Source organism: Diuraphis noxia, unplaced genomic scaffold (genome assembly GCF_037042655.1).
Source record: "Diuraphis noxia isolate RWA-SAM2 unplaced genomic scaffold, SU_Dnox_SAM2 contig0004, whole genome shotgun sequence".
NCBI classification, from domain to species: domain Eukaryota; kingdom Metazoa; phylum Arthropoda; class Insecta; order Hemiptera; family Aphididae; genus Diuraphis; species Diuraphis noxia.
In genome coordinates, this window is record NW_028301714.1 from 18,582,510 (window position 1) to 18,601,212 (window position 18,703).

The window sequence follows — 18,703 nt, forward strand, 5'->3', positions numbered from 1 at the left end:
TCCTTGTGGAGCATGACGTCGAGCTACTTTTATCCGTTTTTTTGATCCTGCGTGCAGACACGACTGTTCCTGCCATGACATGGCACTGCACCCGATGTTTCTTTTTTTTTTACAACAACCCCATGAGCACCCTATTTATACTTTGTTGTTCGCTAACACTGCAACCTATACATATTGTTATAAATATCATAACATCCGATGTATACACACGCATATATATAATAGTTTGGTGTGCGGGGCGGAATACTGCACGATGTATGTATAATAATACCGAAACCGTCGTCGGTGAACCCTTTCTTGTCGGAATAAAAGGTCGAAATGCGCGAGAGTGAAATCATAACCGTGTCAAAAGCTGAGGATATTATATTCGACCTAATTATTAAAATCGTGTATCAGACACTACATTTTATTGTTACATTCGTATATAGTAGGCACATATATGATAGATAATAAAATATAATATAACATTAATATGTATATAACTTATACATATAGGGTGATCCATTTAACGTAAGACACACGCATCATTTCAGAAAACACTATGATTTCTGAATACATGCATATAGGAACATATTTTTGATTTAATATTTCTAAAATGAATATTAGTAGGAGTATTTTATTGAATCTATAAAAATCAAATTTTGGACAAGCTGCTCATTATATATAAATAAAAACTAATATTTAATTTTAAGATGAGTGAATTACTGAAGTATCGTTTTCATCTTAGTCTTCACTCATTTAAACATTAAATTATTTTATAACTCGTGAACAACTCGTCCAAAATTCGATTTATATGGATCAATAGTCTCAGAATAATATTTAACTTAAGGATATAAATTTCAAAATAGTAATAAGTTTGAAAATAGTAAAAAATGTAATTTTTTTTAAACGTTGTTTTGTGTTACAAAATATTTTCAAAAATATCAATAGTTTTTGAAATCTTCTTTACGTGAAACGGAATATAGTATCAAGTATTTATATCGTTATGTTCTATTATAGATATCTACTATACTATATTTATGGGAGTTATAATAGGCCTACTCGATTATTTATAAAATGCTTTTTTATGTCGTTACGCCTAGTCGATTAGTCTATACGCCACGTTGCAGGTCAGTGCATAATATTATATGTCGTTATAAATACACATAATACGAGTACATATGATACAGGAAATGACACCGAAAACGTCTTTCATGAGGACGTTTATTGGGGCCGTTGTTTCATATACGTACAAATCGAATTGATTAATATCCACGATATAATAACGAAGACCGGTGTTTTAAATTTTTTTTGTCCATAAGAAAACGTTTTGATCTGGCGTGGTAAAAGGTTTTTCGAGTATAGAAATCTGAGATTATATCTGTTGGTCGTTTTTTTTTTCAAAAAACAAGAGTTTGCCGAAACGGACGCAAACGGAATCAATATAAGTATATTATGATAATATATTATATTATATTGTAAATTATTATATCAGTGAAGGAAATAAAACATGTGTCTATTACGTTCGCATACATATACGTACGCGATGGTGTAATGCACAGAGTGTTTCGTTTCATTTGTCAGTGGGTTCCGTTTCCAACCCTCGCGGGCAATCAAAACAGCCTCTGTTTATCGTCACAGTGTACAACAGTAGTCCCGTCTCACACAAATATTATTATTTCATCCCGTATGCGAACGGTCACGGTTGTGACTCTGGCAACTAATATACCGTATTTTATATTATAATATAATTTGTTCGGTCTCTTTTTCTCCTCGTCCGTTCTCGGTATACGCTTTGATAACGAGCACTCGAGCGTAGGGTGTGTGTGTAGGCGCTCGTACATGTATGAGAGTATAATGTCTAGTACACGATTAGATTGTGTGTATCGTGAAAAGGATAAAACCTAGACGACTTATATATATGTAATATATATGTATCGTGTATGTGCTGCAGGCTGATACCCAATTGGTTATACCGATATTCTACCCCACTGGCCGAATTACACAGTTCCCCACTCTGCTGCAGCGTCTAATTTAATTCTCCGCAAACTTAATCGCGATTCCCGTGTCTCGCTTGCCCAAATATTTACCTACATAGTTGAGGATTTTAACTTAGTTGTTAAAGTTTGATTTTAAGCAATTATTCGTAGGATAAAATCATGTTTAGCGTTTACGTATGTATAATTAATCCATATAAAATATAAACTATAATACTACCATAGCTTATTATGTATAGATACAAAGTGTGTAAATAGATTACTTAACAGTTCAAATAACACATGATATACACCGGATATACCTTATATGTACCTAGTTTCTTATAAAGTTTTATACCTAAAAATTTTTCGTCGTTGAACCAATCGTGATGATGTAAAAATTACTTTTGTGATAAGTGCTCTCGCGAATTTGGGATAATTTTAATACCGTTATATTTCCAAAAGGAAACCAATTCGGTTACTTCCTAATATGTGTACGTGTATTTAGGTCTGAGACCTTGCGGGACGCTGCACGCGTATAGCACGTTCCAAAGGGTTTTCGACCATGCAGTATTATTTTAATATATATATATATATATATCAAAAAGCGGACTGAACCATTCTAAAATAATAATATATAAATCGTGCTCTCTTGACATGCGTGAACTCGGCTGTAAATGAAACAATACACACGATTCAAATTTAAACAGCAGTCGATACGATTATATTATATTATATCATACGTGTTCTGCCGATGCGTGTATTCCACTTTCCTCGATTAAAATAATAATATGTCACATTTTGGACAGCGGAATATTAATATAATATATTATATTATAACATGTTTTTCGCATTTTAGGATATGCATATATTATTCGCGGAATAGATTTCACCAGGGCGTGAATACTCTTCAACGAAATCGTATTTAATCGACCGTGATTCCGGAATAATTTATTGTTTAAGTATATAAAAGCGCGTTGACCTAAAAATAAAGTTTGAAAATCCTACAGAGACATTTTCGTATTATTATTATTTTCTTTTACAATATTTTTAGTAGCAATCGATCGATAAGCGTAAAAAAACCTTACGGCTTATTATGTATCGGTAAAGATTTTGGCGTTTAAAACTTCTTAGTGAATACGTTTTTCGGGTATTGTACGCGTAACATGATGTAATTTATTATGGCGTGTAATATGTTTTATAGAAATATTTTTCGACGTCAGCGATGTAGGTACCTATATTTTATTATTATGAGTGTGTATATGCTTTCCGATTTGTATTCTACACGCGTATTAAAACATAATATGACTAGCAGCGGTTGACCGTTGACATGCACCGATAGACCCACCTAAAACGTATATTTATGTATAAAACGATTTCAGACGTATAAAATGTGTATAAATATAGGCACGGTTGACGGGTCGAACGACATTCAAGGAGGAGATTTTTTATTTTGCTTAAATCTTTTTCATTCATACGCCGACGATGATGTTATATATATTACATCGTACAGCTGTGCGTGTAAAAGTCCATTTCGGAGTCACACGTGTCCGAAGTGCTCTGGACGACGCATTAACGTTGATATTGTGTACATCACGCTGTTTCATATATCTATGTAATGTAAAATCGTCCGTCTCCTGCGGTTTTACAGAAATTCTTTGATTACTACGTGTGGGATTTTTTTTGCGCGGGCAGTCACTCACGTTAATGTACACACGAAACGAACGTTATAAAATTTAACGACACGAATAAAAATCCGGAACAATAACGGACTTTCCGGGTAGTACAGTTTATATATATATGTATGTATAAGTATTTAAGTATCCACGGTACAAAATTAAAAGTTGAAAAAAAAATAGTCGTGTAATAATGAGTGCGAATTTATACTCTAAATTTAATGTACACGCGTAATAAAGATTTAACGACCTGTGCAGCGCGTGGTGACACATATTATAACCTCTACGACGACGACGGCACAATTAATAACAATAGGTGCGCGATGACATTAACAAGTGGTTTTTTTTCAAATGGATATGTGAACGCGAACCTATTTATATACAGGGTGGAGTCACTATTTTCACACATTTCCGCGTAACACGGGATAACACGGTTAGCCACTCTGTATAATAATCTGTATATTATTTAGATACCTACGTAGTCATATAGTTTCGTACAAATAGATATTCGCACCAAACTAAAAACGCAAATGTTATAATACCTATAGGCTATAGTACCTTATTGGTGCCGCAGACGGTAGATACGTAAAAATTAATAATTATACATAATATAGTGTTATAGTGTTTTTTTTAAAAAAACTTAAATAATAGACGCTGACGTTAACAATAATATTGGCCATTAAGATTGTTGGCGGTATTTTATTTTCGTTGGGGGAACAACCCACACGAAATAACACGGCGGCGCGACCGTGACCAATGCGCGCTTCGAAGATGACTTCTCGCAGTATAAATTATACACACACACAAACACACGTGCGATAGAATTTAGTGAGCACCGTTTGTTTTTCTGATATCATCACGATCGGTATACATAACGGCGGTCACGTCGTCGTTCGTCTCCGGCCGGAGGAATATGCGCGCATTCACACACACACACACACACACAAACGATAGCTACTGCACGTGTACCTATTCGTATATGTATAATATGTATGTATGTTGTATATGTATAAGTAGAATACAAAACAGTCAAAAACCATAATAACAATAATAAACGATAAATGTTCGCCGGCGGAGACCACCACTCGATAATTTTCGAATTTGATCGTCGTGAACGACGCGTACCTTCCAATTATTATTATTAGGTAGGTTGTAGGTATACGGGTTTACATATGTATCATATTATAATGTTATATTACGTATTATTATTATTATTTTACTCTTTTCGAGCGCTGCGCAATTATTGTTATCGTCGTACCTGTGCTCTCCGCGTCGCGTTCACGGTTTACACGTGCTTAAGTCAGCACGAAAAAATGCGTAAATCCTCATAGTAGTATAATATTAAATTATAATGCAGTACTGTGAATTAATGCAATTTTTATGGTCGCGAAGACACGGATCAGTGTTTAATGCATACAACTAACAGCATGCTAGTAATTTATGTGATTTGGATTTTTTCTGAAGCAAATCTGAACACCCGGGCGTTGAATCTTTTCTGCCAAAGTTAGGTTTGTTTCCCGTTTTCGACAAAATAATTTTTAAAAACACTGATTTTAATTTTTAGGCAAAGTATTATGTACAGTTAAGTGTTACATACTACATGTAACAGTTCTTTAGAATTTATAAATAATCATAAAGATCGTAGTATCGTACAATAATATAAAGTAATATTCGTTAGTTATATTAATTTAATTGTATATAAGTTAACTGCAGTTTTAATGATGTGATTATTTAAAAAAAACAATATACTACTTACCGATATATGGATACATAATGTCTTAAATTTGTTAAAAATACAAGTAGGTATGCTATATACCAGATGTACTGAATAATTCGTATTTATACTGTTCACTAATAGATTTTAAAATGCAACAAAATATTTTATTTTTTTCAAATAACAAAATAAAAAAATTATAAAATTAAAATTTAGTTATAAAATAAATATCTTTTATATTGTGATATTATGATCTTAAAATTCAGTTATATTATAATTATTAGAAAATTTTTTAAACTGTTTTTGTTATCATTTATGTAATAGTTACAAAAATTATGCTGCCGAAACGTCTTTTTCACGCTAATTCGTGTAAATAGAATTTTGAACGAAACTGGTCATACCACATATTTTATGATAATATTCACCTATATCATTATGTCGTGTGTACGGACTGCGATATATTATATACTATGTGTATGAACGCCATTGTCAAATGCTGGTAGACGTTAATTAAAAGTTGATCTCTTCGGTGTTTGTGTTTTGCACAGACCCTCCGAGGTCCACGCACTCGACTGGAGCTATATCATTATATTATGATACATATATATATACGTGCGTGACCACTACCCTCGATATATATATACATCATACATATATATATTCACAGGCGTAGGTCGCGTCCCGTTCGCGTGTCCTACGCAAAGTTTTGTTTGCCCACGTTTTACCTCCATTAATTTGCCGGCTTATCTTGGCCCGCTCCGACCGTCTTTTGTCCGCCGCCGCAAAACTCGGTCGTCGAGAGCCAACCTATATACTTGCCCCAGTGGTTGGGGTGGTGGCGACTAATTTGTAATCATCCTCTTCGCGAGGTCTTGCGCCGTACCCTTAAAACTACAAAGGGTCCTAGATTCTGCACAGCGCGGCGTAGGCGATAAAGTGTTATCCTTAATAATATTAAAATATCGGTTTTACCGGCAACTCTTAATTGTTGAGATTATTTTTCACTACGCAGCAAAGTACGCAGTAAGCCAGTAAACTGTATTAAAAATTTACCTAATGCAACTAAACATCATATCATATAATATACATACATTACACATTGTAAGTAAATCAGAAATCGATCACTGATTGTTTTTTCGGTATGATTTTCGAATTTCACATTAATTATTATGTCTAATATGTATAGTATACGCCTCAAAAATCGCATACGAGCTCCGTGATATTATGATGATGCGATAATAATACATATTATATTATGCTAATCATGTTTTGGGGTAAGCCGCAGATCACAATCGTTTTTCGACACTCGACTTGTGTACGTAATTTTTTTTACATTAAAATAATGGCATAGAGGTACCCATTTATATTTAAGTTTAAATTATTAATGAAAACATAAGGAATTAAAATTAGAGCTGCTGTAGCTGCCCACGTACCTCGTGTATTTATTATAATATGATATTATAATAACAAGCTCGCTTATGCTAACACTTGTTACCGACAGTCCGACCTAACGTCGCGTGTGCCGGGTCCGAATTTTTTTTTTCGTCGAGTACGTGACACGACGGCGCGTGCATTTGATCTCTCAGTCGATTAACGCGCGCACCGCACGATAAAGCGTTTATGACTTTCTACGTGAGGCGGGCATGGTGACGCGTACAATGTGTATACAATGTACATCGCATTTTTGTTTTTTGTACCGCTGTTGTCGTCGGCGAATAAAAACCACCGAACAATACGTGTTTGGGACGATTTCGTCGTGCGATATCGTAATCCGATTCGGGTCTATTTTTTTCGTGCCTACATTTAGATACCTACCTATAATTTTAGTAGTAGATACCATACCTATATAGCCGGCTGGTCTGCGGGACCTGCGTCACTGCGTCTGACATTGCTAAAAACCAGCGCTCTGTGTTGGAGGTGAAGTTTCTTCCGCATCATATGCCTGACTCGTGGGTTTTTTTACGTATCGATTTATCCAAGTCCATTGGTGATAATATTCATAGGTACTTATTATATCGTGTTTACATATTATTAAATCGGGACGTACTACTTCAATAACATTGGCAATATGTTTGGGAAATAGAAAATATTACATCATTGTTATACGAGCATTTTTATTCTTCCCGAGTTCCTGTCTATCATATACTACAATAAACTTTTAGCTCTCGATCTGTGATATTATATTCGTTTTATGCTACTTATAATATAATATATTTGTGTGTGTGCAGTGTTGGACCTGTTTGCTCTTACATTAATTGTAAATACAACTACACCATACTCTTTTCAGTTATAATTGATACGCATTAAGCTCTTATGTTTTCAGTAACTTTGTTTGAGTGATTCTAGACGTACTGGAAATTAATTTCGTTTGTATATAATATTGCAGTGACGCGTCGAGTACAACTACCTAGTACCTACCAATCTTATAATGATCACTATACGGGCTTTTATAACTGCATGTGTAACTAAAAATTAAACGTTTCCTTCATTTTCTACGAAATGTACGAATATCAAGTTTTAGTTCTGACCACGTTTTTACTTTATTAGTATATACTTCACGGTATACCTTTATGTTATACAAAATATATTCACCACTGTCGGATTTCAAGGTAAATCTCATTTAAAAACCATTATTTCAGATGGTTTTTACATTTTAATAGAGTTAACAGAATTAATGTATTTCTTGATAGCCACTGGTAGTTGATCTCCTTCCGGTCGAGAATACCCGAGATTGCATTATGTCTAACAAATCGACTCGACATTCAGAATTAAATTTCTAAAAACTCCGTTGATCTTACAAATAAATCTACTGTTTTTAAAACCATGTTTTGTCAAGCATGATAGGGTTGCTCACAAAACGTTAAAAACAAAGGAATTCGTTATATTATTGTGCAACATTTTTGTACTGAATCGTTATTTCTTCAACTACTCAATGTTTTTCATCATGACATTGTATCCGTGTGCCCTATCTATACTAATAAAGTAATAATATACATATATGTATGATGTATATATTATATAAATACACCGTACAAAATAATAAATTTGGGCGTATACATAACTACGGATCACCAATAACACAATGTATATAATATTATATAACTATATGTAGCTAAAGTTCCCCATTATTGAAGTTTAATATATAATTCTACACTTATGAGAAAATCACAATTATTTTCCGTCGCCGTCCCCTATATTTAACAACGTCAAACATGTTCTAACGATATCAAGACAAAGATTACTATTAAATATTAATACATTAAGTAATTTTGCGCACTTAATTTTTCATTTGCACATATTATAACATAATTACGCAGTTGCCAATTGTTGAAGTCGACACAATTATCTTCTCTTTCATTCAACATGCTTTTATTAAAACTTTCATTTGATTGTTTATATATATATATAAAACTTTGACTGCCGATGTATTCATAATTCAATATTTTAATTTTTAATGTTACTTACCAGCCGTTACTATATGTAATATGTATGCAAACTGTAAACGAATTATAGCTACTCATGTATGATCGAGAATTATAAATTATAATATAATATATAATATATAATATATATGGTCGGCTTTTCGTTATCATCAAATAGCAATCCTATTAATCATATTTTATTTAATCACTTGCATGATGTTTGGTTTATTTCATACATCTTTATGATACTATTTATCTGTTACTCATGTAAACTGCCGTTTATAAAAGAAATAATAATTATAAAATTGTTTGTAATTACGCATTACAGCGTCCCATCCACTAAATATATAAAGGTAAAAACATGATTTCTAAATAAAACTCTCAATACCATTAGATGTATATATAAGATATAAATAATTATTAATTTTAGGTTCTACCATTTGAAAACATGTGTGACGTCGGAACACTTCAGTATAAGTGTAGGTACCTATACAAAATTATAATATTTAACTATAGGCACTTATTCTTGAAAAAAAGTAAATTTAGTATTATATGTAGGTACATTACTTTTTCTCGTTTAATTCTTAGTGAAATTTTACAATTTGAGATTTGCCAACTCTTTGTTTTTACCACGGATATAGATAGATACTATGGTTGCACAACGGCCTATAATATAATATTATTATATTGGATCACAGCGCAGAGCGGCGCCGAATGTTCGTATCAAATCCATAGACCTTATACTCAGTATAAGGTTTATGATCAAATCTGGCAAAATGTCACATACAAGCGCCCTCTACAGCCCACATTATTATAGCTGAACTCTTATACCATGTTACCATAATACTAATAAATTATTATTCACATTTTACACATTCCCTACACAGAGTAGCTGAAGAAATACGTAAACAATTTCCCGAAATTGATGCTTTTATTTCGAACGTAAAAGATTTTTTTGAAATGCCCATCTCGAGTATTAAAATTCAAAGAAATGGCGCCAGGGATACCAATGCTCCCTGAACCAATACTAACTAGGTGGGTTACATGGTTATCGGCAGCCATATACTATTATGAAAATTATCAATTGATTAAATTTGTTGTGATGGGGTTTGATAAAGAAGATGCTGTAGCAATTGAGAATGCACAAAAACTGTTAAATGATAATAATTTGGAACTAAACTTGACATTTATCAAAGCAAATTATGGAAATTTAGCAAAATACATTACTACATTGGAAACATCTGGATTATCGTTGGCTGACGCAATTAATATTATTGCTCAAGTACAAAATGAAATCGGAACAGACAACAGTAGTATCGGAAAATCCATTAAAAAAAAACTAGAAGTTGTAATTGAAAAAAATTCGGGATTCAAAACAAAGAAACATATTTCAAATATTTTGGAAGGAAAAGCAACATCTCGAAATAATACAATACCTGAAGAACTAACTGCTGATGACATGGCTCATTTGAAGTTTTCACCTATGACGTCAGTTGACGTGGAACGAAGTTTCTCGAGATACAAAACAACACTGGCCGATAACCGTCGAAGATTTCTGTTCGAGAATATTAAGCAGCACCTAATTATACAGTGCTATGAAACAAAAGGTAAAAGTATAACGAATATACCTATCTAAATTGTATACCTATTATTTTTTTTATTTTTTAGGGAAGAAGAATGAAGAAGAAGATGGACAAGAAGATAATTGAGAGTTTTTTTTAAGTTTTTAAGGGCATTTTTTTAAGGCATTAAATCGGATTTTTTTAAGGCATTTTTCTTGTTTTTTAGAGCATTTAAATCCGTTCCCTACTAATAATTAACTAATAAATAAATATAATTCTTTAATTTATTCTAAAATATGATAATTATAATTTATATCGCGGAATCTAAAAAAAGCAAGGGATTTTTGAGCATTGATGTTGTACATCAAATATCCATTATAGAGGCGCTAGTGTGACACGACTTTCTTTTAATTTTTGATAAGAACATCCAGAATCGTCATATTCGTGCTCGTTATGCAACCATAGTATCTATATCTGTGGTTTACACTATACAATATAATTAGTTAGGTACTTGGTTAATAATATTGGAATAGTTTTAAAACATGCAAATTGATTTATTTCAATAAAACCAAATATTTGTTGTATATATGTGTATATAATATGAGGGTATAATATGTGACGCGCACTTCGATCGGGGCTCAAGTCAAACACATAAGATTGCTAAAGAAAATAAAGTCGACATGGTTACTAGTTACTAACTATATTAGTATCTTTGTTTGTAAGGTGAAGCAACCATAATTGTTTATATAATATGTTGAGTATATGTGACTGCATTAGTGTGTATAAAATTAATAAATGATGACAGTATTGTTCACACAGAGCCCCCTCTGCTGTCCGTTTTAACAGGGAAAAACAAATGGTCGAAAGTCGACATTGGTCGCGGTTGATATACAACTAGCTGTTATAACTGGCGTGTCGGAAGTTAATCGCAAATCGCAGTAACATAATATTACATTATTCTTACCCTGCAGAGACCAAATTATTTGTGCATTTGTTTCTGAAAGTCAGAGACGCGCACTGATGTTAAACATTTTACAACAATCAAAGTTTAGCCATCGCCCTTGCCGTCAGCGTTTGCTCTCATTTCATTTTAACTCTCTCAGCACCACACGATACATCGGCTGATGTGTATTTGTGTGTGTTTCCATGCGCACGCGCACTGCCGTACTGCTATAAGGGAATAAAAGTTTATCGAATCCGTAAATAAAACGTAATTCAATATTATTATACGGCTAAATGTGACCCACAACGACCTCGGGAAAAGTAAATCCTATAAAAACGGTCAGAACTCGTACAGATATTGCCTCCAGCGAATTCATAAAAAAAGATATATATATATATATAAACATCATATTTTTTTCCAGTCCGTTTCAGGGATCATTAGAAAAGACAATTTGCCGTGGTTCGAAATTGTATCCGTTTTTATTGGAAAATTAATGTTTTTATTTTTACAATAAAAGCAGTATCGATCGGATCCAAGACGTATATATATATATATACATATTTATATATGACGCTTCAATTTTATTTTTGTGACACTTTTAAAGCCAGACTAATAAACAATCAATGAAGACTAATTAATATGTGACAGGAAAAAATTAATTTAGTTAGTATTTATATACATTATACATATATAAATATATAATGAACAAATCGTTTGTATATTTAAAATATTACATGGATATTATGGTCGAATGCCGTCAATGTTATTATAGATTTATGACAAATCGCATTGAGTTGAATCACAATACAACATAATATTGTAATTTATAGCCATATAGGCTATTGGACGTCACGTTGTTATAATTATCATATCAATACAGTTTATCAACATATTTTTACACTATAAATAAGTTATTTTAATGACCATTATACCCGTGGGCTATTACAAATTACAATACAGTATATCTATCTAAATATTATTATTTATTATATATTGATCAGACTTGTTTACGTATGATATTAATGTTTTCATGAGTGGTTTTAGTGTAATACCTATATAACACAAATATATTGGTTGATTTGTAACGCTCTCGAAATGTCTTCTCCGCCAATCAGAAGACGCGTGATGTTACTTCAACATATTATAATAATTATAACATTAAGTACAATAGCGAGGCGCCTCTGATGTGGTACTCAATGCAAACGAAAAGATATAACAAGTCAGCTACGACTGATACGAGCTGGATCTAGGCAACACTATATAATAAGTTACCTTATATTATAGGATGTACATTGGAAATATTAAAATAGTGATAGATAAATGAACTGCAGGATATATAGTGTATTGTAAGTCGCTATCATTTATCATATTATTATATTATGATACTTTTCGAACGTGCAGGAGGCAATCGTGACCGTATTTAAAGCCGAGATCGCTTACGAATTTCCCTTATTTTCTAATTTATATCATTCAATCAAAGTCTTCGTTTGAGCATAAATAATAACGATACAGTACCGGAAATTTTACGTATATATTATATTTTGCCCTATCGACTCGCGGGACACCAAACTGTGCCTCAACCTGTATAATATTAATACATAATATCAAATATGTGTGCGTCTGCCAACAGTGGTGATGGTGGCGCTATACAGAGCAGTTTAATAATAATATAAAAGGTCTAATATCACATATTCACATATAAGTAATATGTAGATTATAGGTAAAACGCCCTACGCTGAATAAAAGCGTTAATTAAATAAATGAATAAATTGTCGAGCCAGTTTGATGATTTGTTGTTACGAATTAGTGTGAAAGGAGTAAACACGCGTTCTTTTTTTTTGTTGTCGAGGGAAACGAGTATTTTTTATTCCTACCGGAGAGAAAAAGTCTATATACCACCGTTATATATAAGGTCTCCCAAATGAAGGTGTGTGAGTGTGTTACCAAAATTTATAACGAACATTAAAACGAAAAACAAGGCACCTATGTGTGTGTGTGTAAACCAAGAGATGTAATCTCGATCCGCCGCCGCCCCTTATTCCGGCGCACCGCATAAATAAACAAGAAAATCTCTGTAAATAACAATACGCGCCGTTTTTTTTATTTTTATTATTATTCCTTTCGTTCGCCGTTATTGTCTCGGTCGGATAAGAAAATCGTTTTAAACGATTTCGAATTAAACGCCCTCGTGCGCAAACCGGGTCTCGGGCGGGTGTTCGTCATTGGGTGCGTAGTAAATTATAATAATATTATATATAATATTATTATAATACCGCCTTAGTTATAGTAATAACATCAAACGCGCATAAATCATCGTGATACAACCTATAAAGAAAAAAATAACCAAAACAAAACCGTATAATAATATGTCGATCGACAAGGAAAAAAATAAAACCGCAAAATATACTATAGAGGTGTACGCGTATACGTAGCTGGCGAGAACCGAATGTCATAGATCGAATTACGGACGTGTCTTACACAGTATTATACGGCGACCACGCCCCGAAATCCGTGAATACGCGACGACGACGACGGCATATTATATATACGTAGGTACGCGTTGTCTTTAGCGTTAATAAGTCAAAATGTAAAAATGTTTCATACTTATATTTTTATATTATACATATACATAGGTGTACGATACACGCCGAACTGATATTTTTTCACACTATTATTTTCGGCGGTATATCTATATCACAATCATATATCATAAAATAATAATATATTTACCCTCAAATCGTACCTATATTTTATGTATATACACATCGGTGTCCGTATACGGACCGCAGTGTATAATCAAACGCGTCTGCATAATATATACATAATATATATTATGTGTGTGTGTGTGTATAGACGGGCTAATTACATCACACGCGCGGTGATGTATATAATATTGTATATATCGCGACGGGGATGATTTACAGGGAGCCATAAATCTGGATACGGACGTTTCTGACGCGTTAAACGCTGCCACGACGGGTATGGACGATAACCCTCTCTTTGCGTTCCTATATATATGAATACCCCTGCTACAATGCTGAGAACCACTAATTTCTGGCCATAAATCGCGCACGAGTCGGGGCCGAGGACGAGGAGCCTTCGTATATTGTATTATATATATTACAACATAACTTGCGACGGCAACACCGCCGGGGTTCGGCTCCCTATGCTACAGGCCCGCATCTTCCTCCCCTACATCCATCCCTCTCCACCAGCGGGGCCATGTCGAATTCGTCGTAAGTCTCCTCGCAGCATCCAGCTGTGTGCATGCGTGTATATATTTTTATATCGATGTGCATAATAATAAAGTAAATCCCACGACTAAACACCCCCCCCCCCCCCGGACAGTCCACGGTTGTCGTGTGTTGTCGTATACGATCTGCTGCAGCAGTCGTCGATAATCCGGCCGCGAACTCGCGAGTCGTATATATTGCAGTATTACGACTTGCAGCAGGATTTATCGCGGGTCAAACGGGATGTAATTTGTTTTTTTCAAACCCTCCGGCCCTCCATTTCCTCCCCTTCGACGACGCCGCTTTATTGACGCGATGAAAGTGCAATGTCGCGTTCGGGTGCGTATATATTATACAAACGGTCTCGGCGATTAATCGGTAGTAATTTCTTCTTTAGATGCCGAACGATTTGCATATTATACCACCCGAACACACACCCCCCGAGGGACGAGTGTCCTGCGTGCACATGACATCACTGTACGGTACAATAATTGGTACGCTTGTATACTGCAATATATACACCACGCTCGCGTTATAAATTCGTTTAGAATGTCGCCGTCCGTTGTGCATGTGCAATGCACTATGCCTAATCAGTAATCACTATATATACGCATAATATATTATTTTATCATAATTATTATAATGCATGTGACGTATGGGCCGTGGACGATGACCATTATGCGAAATAATAATTTCTATAAATAAAAGTATATCGGGGCGGTGGTGTTCAGTGGTAATAATATCGCATATTGTGTATACGGTCGGTGGGGCGCGTCGAGAACGATATTTCGGACCCTATAATAAGGCGGTGTTCGAACAGTACATCGAGTATTCAAATTAAAACCACTCGCCCGTGATTACTAATATGTCATAAAGTCTACAACGGCGTGGGTCTTGCAGGGGAGATTATATAACTATTATATATATTATATGCTCCCGATCTATACACAAGAAACGTACCTTGTAATAAATTACCGAAAAATGTAATGCGCGTGTACGTCTTGTACTGTATATTTATTATCATCATAAAACATAAAGGTATACCAGTAACAAAAAAAATGTAACGATATATTTTATATATAATAATATATTGTACACTGCGACGTATGTTATTGTGGGTTGTAGCGATTATTATTGTCCCGGTAAAATGTCGTCATTGCCTGCGTAATAATATACGACGATGGAATATTATACCTATCTAGTTCAATCTGAGTTTTTGCTATCGTTTTGCGTTCGCTCATATTTTTTGTACGGCACATTTTGTAATATTTCTATGAACAGAAAAAAAAATTACCGTGAACGGGAGGTGCGATCGATGGAAAAACAATAATAATTAAACAATAATCGTCACGCGGAAGTCCCCTGCTGCTGGAATGAATGTTATAATTCGATATTAATGTATGTATCGTATATTCGTATGGCGTAACACTCCCTCACGCGTTTTTTTTTTCGATTATTTTGTGCATTATACATTAAGTAATGACATTGTAAATGCAATATAAGATTTAACGCATATGAACAAAATGTAATGGCGCCTGCAACCGAATATAATCACTATTTCTACAGCTAAGTCGAGTGTACACCTGCAGTATATTATTACACAATATTTTGTATAACTGTGCGAGGTGTACGTATTACGTATATGCTATAGTCTTATATTATTATTATTGTTGTTGTTGTTGTTGTTGTTGTTGTTGTTGTTGTTGTTGTTGTTGTTGTTGTTGTTGTTGTTGTTGTTGTTGTTGTTGTTGTTGTTGTTGTTGTTGTTGTTGTTGTTGTTGTTGTTGTTGTTGTTGTTGTTGTTGTTGTTGTTGTTGTCATAGTGTACCTTTTTTCTATTCCATTTTCGTTTCACATATAATATTATGTATAACGTAATATGCGTATTATTGTATTTATGATTGCAATGGTTCTTTGAATCGACAGCTTTCAAAAGTCGTTTGCCTCGCACAACACGTAAGCGCAGACATGATTTTCTGTTCACTGAATATGTTGCCATATTTTATTAAATCCGCGTTTTTGAGGCTTCTCGATAAATACTAAGGCATACCTACTAACCTATTATACACTACAATATTATTACAGCGCATAAAATAACCTCTAAAATGACAAAATAATTATACTAATGTTTCTCAAAATGTTTTCGCTACTTAATGATTGTGTGTATATAAAAAAAAACATACATTACAAATAAGAGGAATTATTAAAATTAGTGAAAAAATTACTCAAAATATTCGATAATAATATTGCCATTATGCACATATATGGCATATATTTACTAAAATCTGAGAAATTTAAATAGAACTTATGAAAATTGGACTTGTGAAAAAATAATTAGGTACTAAAACCATCTAAAATTCTAATGAAAAAACAAAACTCAAGATAACAGATAAAAGAACACAATTATTATTATTATTAACAATGTTATGATAAAAACTAACCATTTGAAGTTACTACATGGCTTAAGAGTAAAACTATAAACCTGTGTCCTATACTCAAATCAATAATAACGATATATAGTATAATAAACTAAGAAGTATAGGTAACTATACCTTAAGTACCTACATAAAATATTAATAAATAAAACCAATGCGAGACAAATATTATTAAAATCAAACTCCATGTTATTACTGCAGTCGGGTGCATTAGGCAAATTAAATGTATTCGTTTCATGCTTCATATTTTACCTATCGGCATATTATACATGATATTTTTTACTGGTACACAATATTGTGTTAATAGTTATTTATTTATTACTTCTAATGGATTGCGTGAACGCGTATACGTTTCTACGAATAGGTTTCAATAAAAAACAACCGTCTTATATTTGGTTTAGTTAGGCATTATAATAATCATTATTATCATGATAAAAACTTATTGCGAAAAAAATCAGCAATTTGTGTAAAATATAATAATATAATCGACCTCGGGTTGTGCAATCTTAACTAAGTGGTATTGTTTTTAAAATCCTAGTAAGAAAAAAATAAGATAAACAAGTAGCTTCCGGACGCGCCTCGAGAATATTACTTAGGGGACGAAAACGATTTCTGCGTTGAACGTGGTCTTATTTATTTATTTTTTCATTCCGAGTAACGGTTGAATTAAGAACGCGAACGCTAAACATCATCAAAAGTTTCGAAAGCGCTTAAAAAAAAAAAAAAAACACGTCCACATAATCTCGGGAATTATGACTGCAGTGATACTGCATACCTTGTTGTGTCTTGTTTAATGGTAATAAGTAATATACATATATATACCTATACACCACGTAGACGACGCCGGTAATACGATTTTTCGCAAAGTTCCGCAAACGAGTCGTGTAAAAACTTCTTAACAACGTGTCGTTTATTTTATAATAATAGGAACTTATACTTTTAGATTTTATTTTTTCGCTACACCGCGTCGCTGTTATACACAATATAATATATATTATATCTAATAATATTCGTATAAATCGTGTATAATATATATATATACTATAATCAACGTAAGTACCTATTTCATTATTATTATTCTACGTACCTACATATATACTAGCGCTAAGTTGTGGGATGGTCGATGGTTGTCGGTTTCGTGAAACAGTTTTGTCGACCTCCACGTCTGTAATGATAATATTTATAATAATACTATGTGGTCCGCATCATCGCGGCTATTATTAATAATATATCTACACCGAAAACGCTTAAAAAATCACAATTATAGACATGCGTTCGAAATAGAATATTCGCCGCGAATTTGGAGTTTAGACGGCGATAGACATCGATATAAATTCGAACTTTTAGTGACTCGGAAACATCACATGTTTGAGGTTATTGATAACAATACTCTGTATTATATATATTGTACGGAAATTATTTCGTGTATATATATATATATATGAGCAAGCATGACTTAAAGTCTCAGCATGTGTGTCAGTGAACTTGGTGTATTGATCGAACCGAAACAGATGACATTCCGGGGTATAATATACAATGAAAATCATCAGACTGCAGCGGTGCGATACTGATAATAACTGAGCATCGTCTGATACCTATATTTGCTTTAAAAGCCATTTTTTAATTGTCATTTATTACGGCGTACGTGCTTGATTCATTACCTATGCATTCCACCCGTTATTAGTAGGTAGTTCGCTGTGTAGAATATATACATATTAGATTATAAACATTGGTACGTTTTTTATAGAACTGTCGTTAGAAAT

At 33.3% G+C, this 18,703-nt stretch overlaps 1 protein-coding gene and 1 pseudogene across 1 annotated transcript in view; both read left to right on the forward strand.

Annotated features, from left to right (window-relative positions):
* Window positions 1–18,703, forward strand: part of fend (forked end) — a 119,941-nt gene that overhangs the window by 42,586 nt on the left and 58,652 nt on the right. The window lies entirely within an intron of this gene.
* On the forward strand, window positions 6,610–10,476 carry LOC149055808 (uncharacterized; annotated as a pseudogene).